We start from the raw sequence: 5,622 nt of genomic DNA, 5'->3' as shown, positions 1-5,622 counted from the left end.
TTAGTTTCTAGTGTATTAGAATAGCCAGAAGGTAACTGAATCTGTTGGACTGTAATCCAGTAGACTTGATTCTTGATGATGATTAGGTAATTATATAGCTTTTATCGTGGAAAGTATGATTGTGAAACCTTGCGACTGACACTCCCTTTATCCAGTGTATAGGCAGATGATTAGTAAAATAAAGATAAAAAGATATAACATAACAGGGGGAAAAAGGGGTATGAGATGTTTTGGGAATTCTTTTTTATTTTTATTTTTTCTTTATTTTGGAGTAATGAAAATGTTCTAAAATTGATTGTGGCAATGAATGCACAACTAGATGATGATGATGTGAGCCACTGATAGTATTCTTTGGATGGATCATATGGTGTGTGAATATATCTCAATAAAATTGCACTAAAATAAAAAGATTGGGTTGGGATTTGCAATTACACAAAACCATAAACACTTTGTATTTTTTCCTATCTTACATAGCTCATCATACTCAGAATATTATAGTTGCTTGCCTTCACACTCAGAATATTATAATTGGTATGCTTCCTTGAATTGTATCCTACTCATCATTGCTAAAACCATTGTTGTTGTGCAATAATTGCTCAATGAATGAATATTATCATTCAACCTGGAAAGATTGAATGGACCTATTCTTTGCTCTTCAGTACATTAGGCATTAAAAAGGGAGAGTATTGGGGGAAAAGAATGTGGCTGAAGATAATGAATTATCAGCCAGAACTTTTGGAAAAGAATCTCTTCCTCTTTATGCTTGTATTTTAGGGCAGTGGAAAGAATTCTTGACTAGAAATCAGGATCTATGGAGTTTGTATTCTGGTTGTGCATTGGTATCTGCATCTGGGTGATATTTAACAAGGCTTCTAATCTATCTGGACATCAGTTTGTGCATTTGTAAAAAGAAGGAACTTAATTTAATGATTTCCAGGGTTTCTTTGAGCACCCATATTATCATTATTTGAAAAGTAACTTGACATTAGTAGAGGGCTGGGTCCTAACCAGGGTGAACCTCCTTTTGGTGGGGTGGGTATTGTCTTGTTTTGTCAAATGTTAATAAACTTTAGTGGAAGCAGAAAACATTGAGAAATTTCCTGATTTGGTACAAACTGAGTAATGTTGCTCCTTCTACTTCATTCCCAGAGATTCAGAAATGGAAATTATGATTGGGTTTCTCCTGAACATATTTTTAAAGACTTTAGGAAGAGGAAGTTCTAATATGTCCTGGACTTCTCACCAAGGTGAAATGGGGCTACCATTTTGCTGTAGTTAAACCACTGTTAGACAAATAGAAGGTGGATTTGGTGTAACTGTTTTTATAACAAAGAAACCCAGTAATTTTGATAGCTTAAAGGATAAATCAGTTATTTTCTGTCCCTCACAATTTTCCTGGAATGGTGTGGAGCAGCTATCTTCTACTTAGTTATTCAGGGGCTTAGGTTCAGTTCAAGTCATTGTGGTCATCTGCTTGGTTAAAGCTGGGTGGCTGCCAATTCCTGGTTCCAGTTCGGGAGGGAGAGAGAGATAAAAGCAGGGAAGCACATATAAAGATTTTAAGGTCTAGACCTGGAAATGGCACACATCCTTTGGTTCACATTCCACACTTAGAAGGAAAGGGGATATGGAAATGTAGTCCCCAGCTATGGTTCCATGAATGAGGGGAGAATGGATTTTGGTGGATAACTTGAAATCTCTACCAATTTTATGATTTTCAGTAATTAGAAGTGAGGTGGTCAAGTGCATTCAAAAATGAAATCTGAATCATAGCTTTTTTTTTTTTTTTACTCATCCAGCATCATGCTACAAATACCTAATTACGTGGTTAAATATACTATAGCATAGCCATACAATAGAATGCTATGCAGCTACTAAAATGCTTCAGTAAATGAATAGATAATGGACTAGAAATGAGTTCACAATATTTGGTTAGATTTAACTAGCAAGTAATGAAAAAAGATATGAAATAAAATAACTATTTTTTTCTTAAAAAATGTTTGGAAAAGTGTAATGAAGTAAAGAGAATAGAAAAAGTCCAAAATGTTATTGTTGATAATCTCTGTTGGTAGGATTTAAATGATATTTGTTTGGTTTTTGTTTTTTTCTGCTTAAATGTACCCATATATATATTTTCTAAATTTTCTCCATTGAACATATATTTACTTGGATAATAAGCAAAAAAACAATAAACATTAATGTATAAAAGTGAGAATGATACATTGACCCAGAAGGTTAAATTCACATACACTCAACTCCAACTACTGATTCTGGTTGAATTAGTAATCTCTTTGGTCAAAAGCAGCCATGTGATCTGAACGTCTCCTAAAGAAAATATGCTAGAAATCTTGGGATATAGAAAGAAACGTTAATTGTAACTTATGGTCCTCCTTCACTGATATAAGAGCTGTGCTAACAATAAGGCAAATGCATAGTGTAATTCATTCACATAAAGTCTTATCCCCAAGTCCATAAAAGAACATAAATGTCTTACTTCCCAAAATCATTGAAGCAAAATGTTTGAAATGAGTGCATCATTTAAAAGATAAGTGCCCTTTTTTTCTTATCTAAATGGCTCAGTTGGTTAAAAACTTCAGTTATCCATTGTTTATCTGCCCTGAGCTTGAATTCCAGATTACTTTTTGGTCTCAACCAAATTAAGCAAGGGAGCAAATTTTCATCCTCCCCCTATAATGGGATATCTGGATCTTTGGAGGTCATTTTTCTACATCATTATGACAAGCAGCCATTTTAACTCATTTTTATTTTTAATTATTCAGGTTGAGTTCATTTTCCTTTCTAAACCAAAAGTAAAAAAGAGATTTTTTTTAAAAAGAAGCCTTTACATTATCATCAATATTCTCTTTTTTGTTGCCAAGTTATGAGATATGTTCATTAGAAACATAAATAGAATCACGTATTTTCATCGATTTAAAACTAAAATAATTTGATCTGTAACCCAGGAACTTGCTGGTCCTTCTCTCCTTCCGTTAAAAGAAACAAGGCTCTCTAACAACAAACCAGAAGGTTTTGTGCATTCTTTCTCACCTACTGTCTTAGTTTGCCAGGTCTGCTATGACAAATATGACACAACTGGTTGGTTTAAAGAACAGGATTTATGGTTTCATGGTTTTGAAGGCTGGAAATCCAAAATCAAGGCCTTGACAGGCTCTATTTTTCTTCCTCGAGTTTGTAGCATTCTGGAGCTGGTCTTCCATAATGCTTGTACTGACATTTCTTGAGAGAGCATGCATTTTCTACATGATTGCTTGATTCTCCTATCATTCTAATTCAGGAAAAATACTAAAATGCGCAATGAAATTGAGTTGGAATTTCAGAGGCAATTTTCCTCAAGTGATTGGGTGAAACAGCAAGTGTATGCAAATTATTAAAAATAAAAATTAGTGAGATCCTTAAATCTGCTTCTAAAAATATTCAGAAAGCATCTTTTGCAAGCAGTGCAGGAAGCTTTTGTTTAGGGATTGCATCAATGGAATTGTAACATCACAATGAACCATTTGGTTCAGAAGTTGAGGAGAAGACTTGAGTCAGTTAGTATTAGAGGGGAAGAAGAGCAGAACTTGGTGGCAATATCAGTAGTAGCAGGAACTAGAAGAAGCAGAAGTGGCCCAGATATATTTTGCTGCCTTTGCTGATATTGGTTAAAGTGTGAGCATTGATTTAGTGTTGCAAACATGCAGTTTAGGGACTGCAGGAACAATTAGCTGGTGATGGTGTTGAGACGTTTATTTTTTCACTTTAATGGTAAACTTTTAAAACCTAACAACCATATTTTAAAATAATCAAGTAGTATTATAATAGTAATAATGTAGTATAGTATAGTAAAGTAATTCATCAAATATTATTTCACAATTTTGGGGCATGATTTAAGATATATTCTTATATCAGACGTTATTTTGTGATGATGATATTCAGTATCAATCTTCTCTTGGTTGAATTTTGATTTAAATATTTTGCTAGTCAGCATTTGACCAAAATGTATTTTTGTTGTACTTACACAATTTTTTTTTTTTGTTGAAGGTTAGGACAATTTCAGAAGGGAATTATGATATAAGAAGCTAAAGGTAAGCATTCTAGCTACTTGGTCTTTCCTTGGGTTCCTGTGGAACCCAGGGAGGGAGTCCCAGGCATGTCCTCTCCTGACCTGGCTGTTTTGCCTTCAGGTTGGCATGTATCCCCTAAGCAGCCTTTTCTTCAGTCCCCTCAGTTTTCAAATACAATCCCTTTTCACAGTGTGGAACCTGCTTCTGGGAAGATCTTTACACTTTTGCCCATATGATGTCCTAGATCTGGGCTATGCATCCTCAAGAAATGCCCAGCACTCATGCTGTTGGGCCTTGAATTTCACAGGTGCTGGGATGGGGGTGGGCAGTGGAGGTGGAGTGGGGGAAGTGAGCACCTGTGCCCATCCCATGAGCCTTCAAGTTGCCTTTTTAATTCTCCATCTAGTTGGAGCTCCAAACCAGCTGTTATTTATGATTAATTATGAAATTAGTGATCTATTGAAATAACCATCTCTCTTTCTAAGACTAATATTAATTTTTATGAGACAGTACAATGTTACCTCATAATGAGAAATAATGTTTCCTCCACTGCAATGTATCTGCTTTGTACTTGAAATCACTGGGTCCCTGTTGTTGCATTGAGGGGCTCTGGCTTTCTTTACTCCTCTTTCCAGTGCCCACATGCATCGTAAAAGAGATACATTAACCATTAATATACACTCTTATTGAGACCCAGAGAGACAGTCTATTCCTTTATGCTCTTTTCAGAGCTTCCCTTCCCTTCCCTTCTCAGAGCAGAGAGAAGAGATACTCATGTTGACCCACAGCTATGTCCTAAAAGACCTGTACAATCAGTTTTGGGACCACATGGCAAATATGCATGCCTGAAAAAAAAAGAGAGAAATTACCCTACTCCCAGAGGGTCTGATGTGGTCATCAGGGAAGGCTGCAGCTAGAGAATTCCTTTCTAGAAGGGTAGAGGGACAACAAGGGTGGGGAGTGGGCACTGTGTGGCCAGAAGAGGCCTTACTGTCAAAATGGCATTTTTGGAAAAGATGGAAGGAGAGAGGGAGGGAGAGACCTATGCTGGTATCTGGAGAAAGAGTCCCAGGTAGACGAAACAGCAAGGACACAAGCCTTGAGGAAGCTTAGACTGCTCACAAAAAGCAAAAAGGCCAGTGTGCTGTAGGGGGGCAAGCCAGGGGAAAGTAGGAGGAAATGGAGTCAGGGAGGTCATGAGGTCCTGGGACCCTGTTCTCTACACAGCACTGTGGGCTGCTGAAGAGACTTTGGCTTTTACCGAGTTGAACGGGGAGTCTCTCTGGCATTTGGGGTGAATGGAATAACCTGTTTCCTTTTTGAGCATATATGTGTAAAAAGAATAATTTGACTCCATTATAAAGTAGCAGTTTAAAAATATTTTGAAGTTTATATCTAATTTAGTATTGATTACAAATATATAAAATCAATAAAGTAGAGATTTCCAATTCATGATTCGTATAGTTAAATATAGATTTTGTACTGATTCTTTGTACTTAGAAATGCTAAATTTGATTCCCCCTCAATCTAAAGATTAACAGCAGACATTTGTGATCTT

At 36.1% G+C, this 5,622-nt stretch overlaps 1 long non-coding RNA gene across 1 annotated transcript; it reads left to right on the top strand.

The window, feature by feature from the left end:
• Window positions 1–324: 324 nt before the first annotated feature.
• LOC119510132 lies at window positions 325–4,086 on the top strand. Its single transcript, XR_005211822.1, has 3 exons — window positions 325–367; window positions 1,150–1,247; window positions 4,042–4,086. It is a non-coding gene; the product is annotated as an uncharacterized LOC119510132 (long non-coding RNA).
• The last annotated feature ends 1,536 nt before the right edge of the window (window positions 4,087–5,622 follow it).

The sequence above is a fragment of the Choloepus didactylus genome, chromosome 15 (assembly GCF_015220235.1).
Source record: "Choloepus didactylus isolate mChoDid1 chromosome 15, mChoDid1.pri, whole genome shotgun sequence".
NCBI classification, from domain to species: domain Eukaryota; kingdom Metazoa; phylum Chordata; class Mammalia; order Pilosa; family Megalonychidae; genus Choloepus; species Choloepus didactylus.
This window is presented reverse-complemented; position numbering and strand designations above follow the sequence as displayed.